This window comes from Enhydra lutris, unplaced genomic scaffold, assembly GCF_002288905.1.
Source record: "Enhydra lutris kenyoni isolate GAN:26980312 unplaced genomic scaffold, ASM228890v2 scaffoldscaffold1, whole genome shotgun sequence".
Lineage (NCBI taxonomy): Eukaryota > Metazoa > Chordata > Mammalia > Carnivora > Mustelidae > Enhydra > Enhydra lutris.
Window position 1 is genome coordinate 61,971 of NW_019154085.1, and position 15,131 is coordinate 77,101.

At 40.8% G+C, this 15,131-nt stretch overlaps 1 pseudogene; it reads left to right on the top strand.

Annotated features, from left to right (window-relative positions):
* The window catches only part of LOC111143585, a 59,213-nt pseudogene extending 44,634 nt beyond the window's left edge, over positions 1-14,579 (top strand).
* The last annotated feature ends 552 nt before the right edge of the window (positions 14,580-15,131 follow it).

Here is a 15,131-nt window from a genome sequence, read left to right on the forward strand (position 1 = left end):
GGAAACCAGTTTTTCAGTCTTTGTTCTCTGGAGGTTTTTTTTGTTTTTTTTGTTTTTTTTCTCCCCTTGGTGGCAGCTTTTGGCAGTTCTTTGGAGGTTCAGAGAGAAGCCTCAGTCTGCTCCCCTCTGGGTGCTCCAGAGCACATAAATTTGCCCTCTGCCACGGCTGTCTGGGACGGTCCCTACATTCTACATTTTATTTCAGGCTGGACATGACCTCTTCCCTACTAGTTTTGAAACACTTTGAAATACCTTAAACTAACTCAGAACTATATACCAAATTAATTTGCTATCCAAAAACGTAGTAATTTTCTTTGTTTAGCTTCTCTTATGATCACCCACATTGGGTGACACATAAAATGTGTGTCTTCTAAAACTTGTCATTTGCTGACTGATTGAGTTAGTGAGAACTGCTACAGTGTTCTACTTAGTTTCCAATGTGTAACTTGTGTCTTTCAATAAACTTGAGCATATGGTGCCAGTTTTTTGTATATTTTCCTCAGTGATCACAGTTTTGTTTTTTAATCACATGAGCCAGCAATAATGGACTAAGAGGATGACTCAAAGAGGTGTCTCTCTGAGAGTCTGAATTCCTTATGAGTGTTATTTATTTGAAGAAAGGTAACACGAAAAGAGCAAAAGGAACCTAAGGTTAAAATACGCCAATTACAAATCACAGAATCACAGACACTTTAAAATTTAAAAGGGTTTTCCATTTCCAATAGTGGCAAGTAACTTTTATCAGATAAAAATGGTAAGCAATGAACAAAAGAAGGGAAAAAAGAAACTTTCTGAAAACACTGAAGTTAGTAAAAGCAGAAACTGGAGCAGATTCAACTCTTATTAAAGAGGAGAACCACCTCTTCTCTGGAAGTTACTTTCTGTTGCTGGATAGAATGCAAGCAGAAAAGGGCCTTCTTTTTCCTGGAATGATGGGACTGCCATCATGGATAAAAACTGAGGAAAGAAAGGAGCCACATTTGGGGAGGGAGGAATGTTTTGCCCTCAAATCCTTTTCTGACCCTGACCATGACCTTGCTCTCGTGAGACTCCAAGGGGCCCAAAAGGAAAACAGCAGATGGAAGGTTGGAAGAGCTGAGCAGGTGCTTCAGCCACTGCTTATGGTAGGAGAAGTGAGATTGGAGAAACTGGAGACTGGAGTGACAGGAGTTTGGAAAAGCCCAGTCTTTCCATTGAAACCTTGGAGGAGCTATGCCTTGGGAATAAATACTACATTCCAAGGTGGACTGATTAGCCCTAGGATGAAGAGCAACGCCACTGGTCCACTCTAACCAAGCAGAAAACCAAGATTCCACAAACTTAAGGTGATCCACGTGTAATTCATTTGCTCCTTTAGGCAGTTACTTTGAGCGGAAGACCACATAGAAGGACGGCAACGTTCCATCCACAATGTTGTGTGTGGGGGGGTGTGTGTGAAAAGAAAATGTTACCCATAGTTTGAAGGGGGGAAAAAAGGAGTCAATAGGAACAGACACACAAACAATTTAGCAGGTGTGACTTTAAGTAACAATTATAAATAAATATGTTAAAAACTCAAGAAAAACATGGAAATTATGGGCATTTCAGAAGAGATTGGAAATTAATAAAAGACTCAAGTGGACATTCTACTATTAAAAAATGCAGTACCTGAAATCAGAAACTCATTGGAGGGGGATTAAAAGTAAACCAAGAAAAGGAAGAATTCTTGAATTTAGAGAGCAATAGAATGCATCTAGACTGAAGCACCAAATGGGGATGGGGGAGGGGGGTAGTGGTGTGGATTACAAAATAAATGGCCTCAGTGACTCTCGGTCAATTGAGGTGTAAAAGAAAAGGAGTCAGAGAGGAGAGAAAATGGAGACAGACTGACTTGAAACCAAAAAGTTGCCAGATTTGGTAAAATGTAGCAACCATAGACTTGTGGAAGCTCAGTCAGTGAACCCTAAACACGACAATCACAGAAAACACCATCTATGTGCATCACGGTCCAACAGCTAAAAACCGCAAGTTAGAGAGGGTTTACCTCACCCTTACATACTGGTAATGATGCCCAGAGTTCATTTCTTGTCCAAATTCGTACTGACTGGATTGGACCTAAAGCTTATATATTCAAATTTCTAGTCCCGTGTGCTTTTTGCTGTGCAAGACTGCCTAGATTCCTAGTGACCCTTTATATAAAACAGATTTGTTACTATCCAGTGGATAGGCCAGGATGCCCGAATGTTCCTTGGTGCAATACCAGTACCTTTCCAAGTGATACTTTTATTCACTTTCCAAATGTTCTGAACCACCAAGAGTTACATTGTTTCATTTCCTTTTGCACCCTGGTTCACTTCCCTTGTCAGCTTTATTTCCTGAAAAGTAACAAATACATAAACTGGTGTTGTTTAAATAAAAGGAACATTTAGATTTTGAACTTGAACTTTATACAGTAATTTACCTTCATGTTATTAAAAAATTTTTGCCTTAAGGTAATTAATTTTTAAGTTCTTTTATACCATTTTTCAGATATTAGAGTATCAAAATGGAATCTTTAAGGATTACTTTTTAGCCAGTTTTGTATTCAGAAAATTAATTAATGACTACAAGGTTATTCACAAAAAGTACTGGATGATATATACTAGTAGTACTTAATTTGGAGAATCATGCTTTCCACCTGAGTAATAGAAATGATTCTTGATCTTGTGTAAGATATGTGGTAAATTTCCTGTGGGAGACAAGAAAGTTGGTATCTTATAAATTTTCTCATCTTTGAACATTGCAGTTAAAATTCTTTTTGAGGTTGTAAGTGACATAAGCACTTTCAAAATTCAGAGATTTTATCACCTAACTGGCAGACAAGTGAATGATTTCTCAATATATTTATTAATATATTCTCAATATCAATATATTCTCAATATATCTGAATAATTTCTCAATATACTTTAGTGAGGGAATGGGAGGGAAGACTTTATTAAAGAGTAACGAATTTCCTACTTCTTAGTAATACTAGTGTTGACTTTGACTTAAACCTTTAATACTAAACCAAAGCCAAGCATTTCACCACCATGTGGTATTAAATTACTGGCACAAATTGAGCCTCAGGGGTCTTTCCTCAATCATCCCACAGGTACTCAGTGTTTCCCAAGTAACAGAGATGACATAGTGGTAACTAAGTTCACCTTATTCCCACTGGACAGCTCTAGCCTCCCAAGGGAACCCTATAGCAGCTGCAGTAGAGCAGTGGTTCAGTAACAGACCTGAGAATGTCGTTTGCCCACCATACAGACACGGTCTCTTCTGCTCCCCTCAAATACTCCAAATTCAGTTCTTCACCTTACCCACTCCACATCCTTTCCTAGATCTATTCAGTCTTGGTCATTATGAGTCTCATTATTTTATCGTGGCCTAGACAATAAAATAGTTTTAAATTAGTATGTAGTCCTTTTGCCATTAAGGGTGATATATTTACAGAATGCAGGGATTAGGTCCTGGACATCTTTTTTGGGGGATGGGGGGAGCTGCATTAGGTCCACCCCAGTCCACCTCTGGCCCTCAAAGATTCACTTCAATCTCTCAAAGATTCACTTTAATCTCATATACAAAATACATTAATCCCATGCCAAAGTCCCTAAAAAGTCAAACCATTACAGCATCAACTCAAAGTCCCAAAGTCCTCCTTAATCCCATTACTTTGAATGTTCTGAATCTTGTCATCTAAATCCTCTAAATTAGGTATGAGTAAGGTCAGGGTTATGATCCATCCTGGGATACAATTTCTATATGTGAGTCTGTGAAATCAAAGAAACAAAGTTATCTTTTCCTGACATACCATGGTGGGGCAGGCATATAACAATTATAAACATTCTGGTTTAAAAATAGGAAAAATGTAGAAGGAAAATGAAAGGTCCCAAGCAACTTCAAAATCCAGCTGGGAAAACTCCACGCAGTTTCAAAATGTGTGGATAATTCTCTGTGGCTCATGGTCCCACCATCTGAGTTGTCCTTACCCCTCCGCCCACCTCCACAATGAAATGTAGTGCATGTATGCAGTTGAGTATTGTTATCAGCTTATTTCCACTGGGAACATTTTATGGGCAGAGTATGCTTTTTCCTATTGTATTCTATCCCTTCTAGACCAAACCAACAGTGCTTCTGCTGATATAAAATTTGCAGGAACCTCGTGGATCTCCTATGTACGTCAAGAAGATTCATTCTATCATAGCGGACGCTACTCCACAGATCTTTCCTAAATAATCCCATCTCTATTTTTGGCTCCTTTTGAGATGTTTGAGGAGATATATGAGTCACACATTTAACCTCTTCAAAGAAAATTTTGAGATATTAGCAAAAGTTTGTGTAGTCTCTGTGTTCTCTGTACAGCAAATTTTCTTGACAGTGAATCCCTTAATTTTAACATCTTTTGCAATCTAGATAAGTTGAGAATTTTGCAAATCATCAAGTCCTGGTTTCCTGAGTTCTCTTTTTATAAATGTATACTTGTTTAATGAATTTATGTAATTAAGGACGAGAAACACAAGAGTGGGGTTGGGGGGCTTGTGCGTGGACGGTTACCTGAAACGTCACGGATGAAATTGCCCATTCCTTGACATGCGGCCTATAACCCAGGTATTGTGACTGTAGTCTCAATGAATTACAACGCCTGTCACCTGAGAAGGCCTCTAAACCTGAGTGTTAGTGACTGTTTGAATCACATGATCCAGTTCAGTTAATAATCATAAACAGTCTTTATCCCCAGGAGTGTGGGTAGCCCTATCCGGATAAATAATTCTTGTTCCAAAAAATACAAATATCAACCTTGTTCTATCCTCTTCACTAGTTGGTGGTCCCTTGGCTTTCAAGAGCAAATGAAATGGTTCATTATCAAATGAAAACAGCAGTGTTGCCGGAATAGTCATAATCTAAGGAATAGTTGATCACTGACATTTCCAAAAATATGGTAAATAAGGTAAAAGTTCTTGCAACAACTTGTTTAAAAAGGATCCCGGTTCTCCCTCACATCGTTCGTTCCAGCTAGTCTTTCGTCCTGGCTGTGTCATGGTGGGTCTCTGGAGACACACTATACAGAGACTGTCAGCGAACATTCACTCCTTACACTGCTCCATGAACTCCCTGTTGGCTCAGCCACACCCAGCTCTGGCCTGGGGCCACTGGGGACATTACCTCCAACTTCCTCATACCTCCGTGTCCTGCTCTGGGGATAGCCCTTTGGGGAGTAACTACAGAGGTTGTTGCCTGTGTTCTGGCCATGCCTCCACTAGACACGGTAGTTTGGTACTGCTGGAAACACCAGTTATAGTTATAAATGGGCAACTGATTATATTCCACTGGCCTCACTTTACTGACTGCCGTACTCAGAAGCACTGGTTTGAACCCCAGTCCCACTGTTCCTGGCATTCCGTCAGGGTTTGCTTCTCTGCCAGCTCATCCATGAAATCCATAAAACCAAACCCTTGGACATAACCTGTCTGATTCAAAACCACCTTGTCTCTGCAACAGGACGGGTGGATGCTGGCGATCGACCATACAACATACCACTAGCCACATCGGAAGTCAGCCCCCCCACCCCCAAATGGGAGTACATCAGGTTATTATCTGGTTATTTCCGTAAGGGGCAGAGTTTAGTACACTAATGCTTTACAGATGTGGCTCCTGGAAGACATTTCCCATTAATTTTATGCAAAGTCTTTTCAGCTGTGGCCAAATCTATGCATTCTACAGAGCAGTAACCAGCTGGGAAGCCAGCGAGGCTATCTACTTACTTTATTCTTATTTTTCAAAACTGTTTTGGCTATATGGGGTCCGTGCAACTCCATGTACATTTTAGAATCAGTTTGTCAATTTCTGCAAAGAAGTCATCTCAGATTCTGGCAAGGATTGTGTCGATTCTGTAGATCAATCTGGTTTTCTTTCTTTCTTTCTTTTGCTTTTTCCTTTAAAATAAGTTATAACTGATATTTAACATTGTGTTATTTTCAGGTGGACAGCATAATGACTGAATACTTGTGTACGTTGCAAAACGATCATCACACTAAGTCTAGGGAACATCTGTCAGCATGCATAGTTACTATATATATATATATATATATATATATATATATATATATAAAGATTTTCATTTACTTATTTGACAGGCAGAGATCACAAGTAGGCAGAGAGGCAGGCAGAGAGAGAGGAGGAAGCAGGCTCCTCGCCGAGCATGGAGCCCGATGCGGGGCTCGATCCCAGGACCCTGGGATCATGACCTGAGCCGAAGGCAGAGGCTTTAACCCACTGAGCCACCCACGTGCCCCCCCCCATGTATATATTCTGAAGGACTCTTAGCAACTTTTAAATAAACCGTATAGTATTTCACTATAGTCACCATGCTGTACATTATATCCCCATAACTTGTTTTATAACTGGAATTTGTAACTTTTGACCCTTTTCACCCATTTCTCCCACCCTCCACCCCTTGCCTGTGGAGGTGTATCTGTAAGCTTGGATTGTTTTTATTCAATTCCACATATATATGAGATCATAAGGTATTTCTTTCTCTGACTTATTTCATTTATCTTGACACCCTCAACGTCCATCCATATTGTCACTAATGGCAAGATTTCATTCTTTCTTAAGGTTAAATAGTATTCATGTGTGTGTGTGTAACACATTTTCTTTGTCCACTCATCCCCTGAAGAACACTTACATTGTTTCTATATCTCAGCTATTGAAAAAATGCTGCACAGAACAGAAAAATGCAGTTATCTTTTTGAATTAGTGTTTTCATTTTCTTTGGATAAATATTTAGAAGAATTGCTGGATTGTAGGATAGTTCTATTTTTTAGTTTTTGAGGACGCTCCACACTGTTTTCTACAGTGGCTGCGCCAAGTTACATCTCCACCAACAGTGCACAATGGTTCGGTTTTCTCCATATCCTGCCAACACTTGTTATTTCTTGGGTGTGAGGGAAGATCTCATTGAGGTTTTGATTTGCATTTCCCTGATGATTAGTGATGTTGAGCCTCTTTTCATGTACCTGTTGGCCAACGATGTGTCTTCTTTAGAAAGTGTCTATTCAGATCCTCTACCCATTTTTTAATCATATTGTTTGGGTTTTTTGCTATCGACTTGTGTGTGTTCTTCATTTATTTTGGATATTAAGGCCTTATCGGATATATTATTTACAAATATTTTCTCCCATTCCATAGAGTGCCTTTTCATTTTGCTGATGGCTTCCTTTCTTGTGCAGAAGCTTTCTAGTTGGATGTACTCACACTTCTTTATTTTTGCCTTTGTTGCCACTGTGGAGGTGCATGTCAAGGAGTTTACTGCCTGTTTTGTTTCAGAAGTTTAACAGTTTTAAGTTTTACATTCAAATCTTCAATCCATTCCTTTAGATTTCATTTGTTATTAATCTCTATACCCAATATGGGGCTCAAAATTACAACCTTGAGATCAAGAGTCACATGTTCCACCAACTGAGCCAGCCAGTCACCCCTCACGTCATAATCTGTTTTGAGTTAATTTTTGTATATGGTGTCAAATAGTAGTCATTTCATTCTTTTGCACGTGGTTGTTCAGTTTTTCCAACACCATTTATTAAACAGACTGTCCTTTCTCCAGTGTTTATTCTTGTCTCTTTGTCATAGGTTGACAATTTTTGTATGGTCTATTTCTGGGCTATTTTATTTGCCCATTTTAAAATTGGATTATCTGTTTTCTTGCTATCGAGTTGTTTAAACTCCTTATGTATTTTGGACATTAACCCTTCATAAGATGTGTGGTTTACAAATATTTTCTTGTATTCGATGGGTTGCCTCTTCACTCTAGTGACTGGTTCCTTTGCTGTGCAGAAGCGTCTTGGTTTGATGTCGTCTCATTAGTTCTTTGCTTCTAATGCTGGTGTTTTGTGTCATGTCCACAAAGTCACTGATGGGAAGGATGTCAAGAGGTTTTCCCCCATGTTTCCTTCCAGCAGTTTTATAGGTTTGGTTAGTACAGTTAAGTCTTTAACCCATTTTGGATTTTATTTGCTTATTTATTTGAGAAAGAGAGTATGAGTGGTGGGGAGGGACAGAGGGAGCCGGAGAAGCATATCTCCACTGAGAAGAGAAACTAACTCAGGGCTGGATTCCAGGACCCTGAGATCATGGCCTGAGCTGAAGGCAGCTGCTTAATTGACTGAGTCACCCATGTGCCCCATCTTTAACCCATTTTGAGTTGATTTTTGGTTTACAGACTGAGATAGGTTCTGATTTCATTATTCTGCATGTGGCTAACTGGTTTTCCCTTAGCATTTATTGAAGAAACTCTCCTTCTCATTGTGTGTTCTTGGCACCTTGTTAAAGATCAATTGACTATACATGTTTGGATTTATTTCTGGGCTCTTCATTCTGTTCCATTTGTGTAATGTCTGTTTTTACACCAGTACCGTGCTGTTCTGACTTCTATAGCTTTGTAGTGTATTTTGAAATCAGGTAGTGTAATCCAGGAGTTTTTTTTCTCAAGATTGCTTTGGCTAATTCACATTCTTTTGGGGTTCCATATGAATTACAGGATTATTTTTTTCTATTTCTATGAAAAATGCCACTAGAATTTGGTAGATATTGTATTGAATCTATAGATGGCTATAGGGAGTATGGACATTTAACAATATTAATTTTTTCATCCATGAACAAGAGATCTCTACCCATTATTTTTGTGTCTTAATTTCTTTCACCAATGTTTTACAGTTCTCAGTGTACAGATCTTTCACTTCCTTGGTTAAATTTATTCCTAAGGGTTTGTTAGTTTGTTTGTTTGTTCATTCGTTTGTTTTTGAGGCTATTGTAAATGGAAATGTTTTCTTAATTTCTTTTTTGAATAGTGTATTATTAGTGTATAGATATACAACTGATTTTGTATGTTAATTTTGTGTCCTACAACTTGACTAGACATATTTGGTAGTTCTACCAGCTTTGGTGGAGCCCTTGCGATTCCCTACACATAAGACCATGTCATCTGCAAATGACTCTACTCCTCCTCTCTGGCTTAGACGTTTTTGATAATTTTTCTTGTCTAATAGCCATGGCTAGAACTTCCAGTACTGTATTTATTAAAAGTGGTAAGAGTAGACGTCTTTGTTCTGTTCCTAATCTTGCAGGAAAAGCTTTCAGCTTTACTACGGAATATGATGTTAGCTGTGGGCTCGTCATATACGCCTCTACCATAATGAGGTAAATTTCTTCAATATCTGATTTGTTGAGAGTTTTTTTTTTTTTATCATGAAAGGTGTTAAATTTCATCAACTGCTTTTTCTGCATCTGTTGAGATGACCGTATGATTTTTACCCTGTGTTTTGTTAATGTGGTGTATCACACTGCCTGATTTGCGGATGTTGGTGGATGTTGGTGGAGGGAAGCCTGGTGCCTGAGTCCAGGAATCAGTCCTGGACCCTGGGTCCACTCGAGTCCGAGTCGATGGGTGCTGACCTTGTGCTGTGGTGGACCTAGAGACTGGGACCACAGGGGCCAGTCTGGCACTGGAGCAGGCCTGGAATTTGGGGCCATAGGGACTGAACTGGAGCTGAGTCTGAAGGTGCTGGCCCGGTGCCCAGGGGCGAGCCTTGCACTAGTGCAAGCCTGGATTCTGGGGATGCAGGGTTGGATTCCTTCTCAATTCTTGATAGCATTCATGGTTTTCCCCCCGCCCCCAAATTATTTGGCCTCCCTATAATTTCTTTTATCCAATCTTTCTTACTTACATCAAAAGACATGTATTATATATAGATTACACACACATATTCATTATTCATGATTCCATATTTCTGAGTTAGCCTTTTGCTGAAATGTATTTGTAACCCCCAAATCAGTACTTTCATGGTTACTCATGGAAATGTGTGGAGCAGTGAAAAATTTGGGTTATACAGCATTCACATTCCCAGCTGAAGTCAAACAAGGTGATGCTCTCCCTTCTTTCAGCTCTCACATTAAGTTTCCTTTTGGTCGTCTACTTAGTGCCTTTTTTTTTTTTCAGCTTTGTACTTTCTGTTCACTATTTTGTTGTTTCAAATGGCCCCTGATTACAGTGCTGAAGTACTCTGTCATGCTCCTAAGCCCAAGAAGGCTCTGATGTTCCTTACAGAGAAAGTACATGTGTGAGATAAACTTCTTTCAGGCATGAGTTACAGTATTGTTGGCTGTGAGTTCAACGTTAACAAACTAACAACACGTAATAAATAAGGTGTTCCTAACAGAAACACAGGTAAAACTAGTTATGTATTAGTTAGTTGATGAAAATGTTGTGACCAGAGACTCATAGCAACGTAACTCTGTATTCCTCTTAGGAGCTATGTTCAGCAGTTGTAAATTTAGTATTTGCAGGGGCACTTGGGTGGCTCAGTGGGTTAAAGCCTCTGCCTTTGGCTCATGTCATGATCCCAGGGTCCTGGGATCGAGACCCTCATTGGACTCTCTGCTTGGTGGGAAGCCTGGTTCCTCCTCTTTCTCTGCCTGCCTCTCTGCCTACTTGTGATCTTTCTGTCAAATAAATAAATAAATAACCTTTAAAAATTTTAGTATTTTCAGTCACTTTATAGAACATAACTACCAAGAAAAATGAGAATTAGCTACGTATAACATGAAATTTTACATGCATTATAAAATATACATAAATAAAACAGACCATACCTAATATTAACAAAAGAAGTCGTGTCTGACATTTACTAAACAGTTTCTATACAAGGAACCTAAGTATTTTTATGTATGATTTCATTTTGTTCCCTCCTCGAAGCTCTATTATTTTTCCCATTATACAGCTGAGGAAAAGGAGGCCTAGAATACTGGGTAAATCACAAACCTGTGAGTGGCAGATACCAGAGCAGTCTGACTTCAGGGCCTTCCTCCATTAACCAAGAGTTTTGCCTCTTAACAGTGATTTATTGATTTGATTAAGCAAGCAATCAACAACCAGTGTTAGCCATTGGGCTGGGAGCTGGAGACAGAGCTGTGAACACGAGGGCCCTGGTCCTGTGGCCTGTCCTGGCCTTGCATTATACTAGTGGGGATACAGGCAACTTAGAGTCCATTTTAAATAATAGAGTTCTGTTATTTAGAAAAGGGGAAATACGAGGTGATGCGAGAACTCGTAGGAGGGGCACCAGTCAGATCTAGGACTGTCAGGAAGTGTGTTCTGAAGGAAGTAATATCTAAACTAACCCTCACGGTCTACGGAAGCCAGTTAGAGAGCTGAGGGAGTAGAGTTCCAGGCAGAGGAAATCAATATGGGAGTGTCCAGGGGCAGCACGAAGGAGTCTAGTTCAGGGTAATGAAAGAAATCCCTTTTCTCTCCTGTGGTTTTCTTCCAGTGTGTGTGTGTGTGTGTGTGTGTGTGTGTGTGTTGTGGGCATTTATGTAGAAAATATCAAAAGATGATTCTGAGTCATTGGAGGATGGATTGTAAATGGCTTTGCAAGTCTGTTAGGGACTATGGACCTCATGTTAAGAGCAATTGGGAGGTACTAGGAGATTTAGGGAAGAACTTTATACAAACACAAATGCACATGTATGTATTAGTATACTTCGCTTTCTGATGGTGCTGGCATCTGCCATTCCTCTGTAAAGCACTGACTGAGAGGTTAGCAGGGTACAGCTCCCGCCATGTTTGCTTGGTTTGGCTCTCCCAGTTGGTTTGTGTGTGTGCCAAGAGTTGGTTATGTTTGTTCCTAAACGTGTTTTTGCCAGTTCTATGTATTTTAAGGAATGGATGAAATATAAATTTGAACAAAGCATATTTTTCTATGAAAACAGAGTTTAATACTAAATGGGTGAAAAGATTGTAAAATTTGGGAAAAATTCAAATAGAAAGATTTGGAACTCAGATTGCTTGTCAAGAGTGTTTAAAAACTCTTTTCACTTAAACTGCAAGTAATAGAGATGTATTATAATTGTGGTTTATGACTTCAAACCCGAGGATGTGGTTAGATACTTATAAACAGTCCTGGTCCTACATCAGAAGATGGGTAAATAAATGTACATTTGCTTGTTTTAAAGTAAAATAAGCAGTTTAAAACACATTTAAGATATATTAATTTTTTTTTGTCTCTTGGCCAACTTCTTTTTATTCACTACTATCCCTGGTTGCATCAAATAATATGGCTTTTGTACATTGCACAGAAATTAGACATAAGCTATATGAGTAATGGAGCATTTAAAAATCATCTAAAAACTATCTTGATTGACAAAGCTTATTTCTTTAAACAGTCCATAGTATTTTTATTTTATTTATTTGACAGAGAGAGATCACAAGTAGGCAGAGAGGCAGGCAGAGAGAGAGGAGGGGAAGCAGACTCCCCACTGAGCAGAGAGCCTGAGGCGGGGCTCGATCCCAGAATTCTGGGATCACGACCCGAGCCGAAGGCAGAGGCTTTAACCCACTGAGCCACCCAGGCACCCCCATAGTATTTTTTTAAACAGTTCATAGTATTGAAGAATTTGATGTTCACCCCCCATAAAATCACTGTCTTTGCCGCTGGAAGATCAGTTTCTAACATATTAAAGACTTGGCCACCATGAGACAGATGACAGAAATCCTGGCCACATTCCTTTTCTTCTGATCTGCCAGTCAGGTTTTTGGAGCTGTTTTCATTTTCTCCTCTCCTCTCTCCAGGAGCAGAGGTAACTTGGGAGAAAATGCCACAAAAACAGCTTGATGAGACTAATAAAGGCTCTCCGCATTCAGCCTCCTACCCAGTAGCTCCTGCTCACACAGGCAATGCAAAGCCAAGATGGAACAATGGTGTTCAATGTGAGGGGTCTCACTCTGGCATCTATTTTCCAAAATTTATGTAGCTCACATAGTTCCTTTTTGTCTAATAATCACTAAAAAACAATGCAAACTCATGTAAAAGTTTTCAGTGGTGCAGAAAGATGAAGTCACATATTACTACTAGCTCAGCCTTGGGCAAGACAGTAGCTAGCCTCTCTGATTCTCCGTGTTTCCCTTTGCTAAACAGGATAATGAAAGCTCTTCTATAGGATTGTTCTAAGAGTACAGTGAGATAATATATATAAAATGGCTATGATTTTTATTATTATTATTACTATTATTATTTTCTTTGTGATAATATAGGTACTATTTTCATATCATTGAGCAAAGAATAAATTTCCCTTACTGAGAAGTTTGTTTTTTTCCAGGAAGTTGGAAACACTGGGGAGGACCATGCAGAAAAACGGTGAGTGTTGGAGTGCTTGGGTGGTTCTGTCGGTTAAGGGGCTGCCTTTGGCTCAGTGTTGTTCCCAGAGCCTCTGGGATCAAGTCCTGAAATGGGGTCCCTGCCTGGTGGGGAGCCTGCTTCTCCCTCTCCCGCTGCCACTCCCCCCGCTTGTGCTGCTGCTCTCTCTCTTTCTCTCTCTGTCATATAAATAAATAAAATCTTTAAAAAGGAAAAGAAAAGTGGTGAGTGTGGAATGGGACGATCCAATCAGCCAAATCAACTAAATCAACTACGGTAGGAAGTGATGTGATGTCACAGTCAGACCCCACTGACATTATGCTAGATGTCTGGGGCGTCTGCAGACGCGCCAAATGCGGAGACCACAACTGAACACGCACGGCTTCTGGTCTCTTCTGCAGTCCACACCACCAGTTAATCTTTATGATGCTGGAAGTAGCCACCCAAGATCCCAGTCTGATAATTTGGGTGTCTTTCTCCTTCTCCCTACCCCACCCAAACAGTCAACTTTCTCCGTGCTTCTAGCCCGATATACTGAATCTCCTATTCCTTTCCTCTCCTTTCCAATGTCACAAGACTTGAGCAGCTCATCACCGCTTTGGGAAGACCTCTAAACTGACCGGCTGTCCTCTAACGGATCCTTCTGAAATCGCCTTCCATGCTGAGAGCAAAGTGATCCTGCTGGGCCCACTGGTACCGAGTCGGGTCCCTGACTGGCTTCTTCCAATACTTCACAATCACTTGCCCCATAAATTTCAGTTTCCTTCAGGGCCACCTAAGCTCTTACAGGAGTTCATGTATATGAAGGTTTAAACAGCACCCAGACACGGCGAACTCTACAGAAGTATCTGCTATTATTTAAAAAGAAGATTTTTTAAATTTTATTTATTTATTTGACAGAGAGACAGCGAATGAGGGAGCACAAGCAGGGGGAGAGGGAGAGGGAGAAGCAGGCTTTTCCCGGGCAGGGAGCTGGATGGGGGCTTGATCCTAGGACCCTGGAATCATGACCTGAGCCAAAAGCAGACGCTTGACGACAAAACCCAGGCGCCCTGCTATTATTATTATTTTTTAATGACCTCATTTTCATTCTCATTTTCCATCTAAACCACTCTCAGCAGTCATTGCTCACAATTTTCCAAGCATACAGTGTTTACTGCACACCTCTAGGCTACACACACACACACACACACACACCCACACACACCCCCGCTCCAGTTTTCAGACCACCTGGTCGCACCGTCTGCGTGTGGAACTCTTCTTCCTCTTATCCAGCCTCGCCTGGTGCTTCAGAGCGCGCTCCCCACACTAGTCACCTTCTTCCACATTTTGTGCGACCTCAGCACGTGGCAGTGTGTCTCCAGGGGTAACCACCACACTGGATGCTAATTTGCTTATATATTTCTCGGCCCTAACAGGTAGGAGCTCCCAAAATGCAGGGACTGATCTCGCTTATTTGAAGCGCCCGACTACATGCCAGCCCACTGTCAGACCGAATACTCGTTTTGGATATGTGGGCGTTTTTGACCAAGTGAAAAGTGCACGCTTCCATCAGACAAAATGTAATTAAGACTGAGAACGTAGAAATTCCCGCTTGAGCAGAAAGAGGCAGTTGAGTTAAAATCCGTAGAACCGCGTTGATTGTCGGCCTGTCCTGGCACAGCCCGCAGGGCTAAGAGGTCCCGACTACTGACCGGTGGGCGCTGCCGTGGGTGTTTCGGGAGAGTAACCAATGCACCACCTCCTCCGCTGCTTTGGGGTCAGGTGGTGGGACTTTTATCCACCTTTCTGCAAAATTTCCCGTGTCTCCGTAGGGCTGGAGGGTCTGCTCGCCGACCAGCCCCCAGAAAGCGTCTTCTTTCCCACTTCCCCGCGGAGGCCGCCACCCCGCGCCCCAACACTGCGCGGACCGGGTGCCCCAGCAGGTGCCCCGCAGCCCCA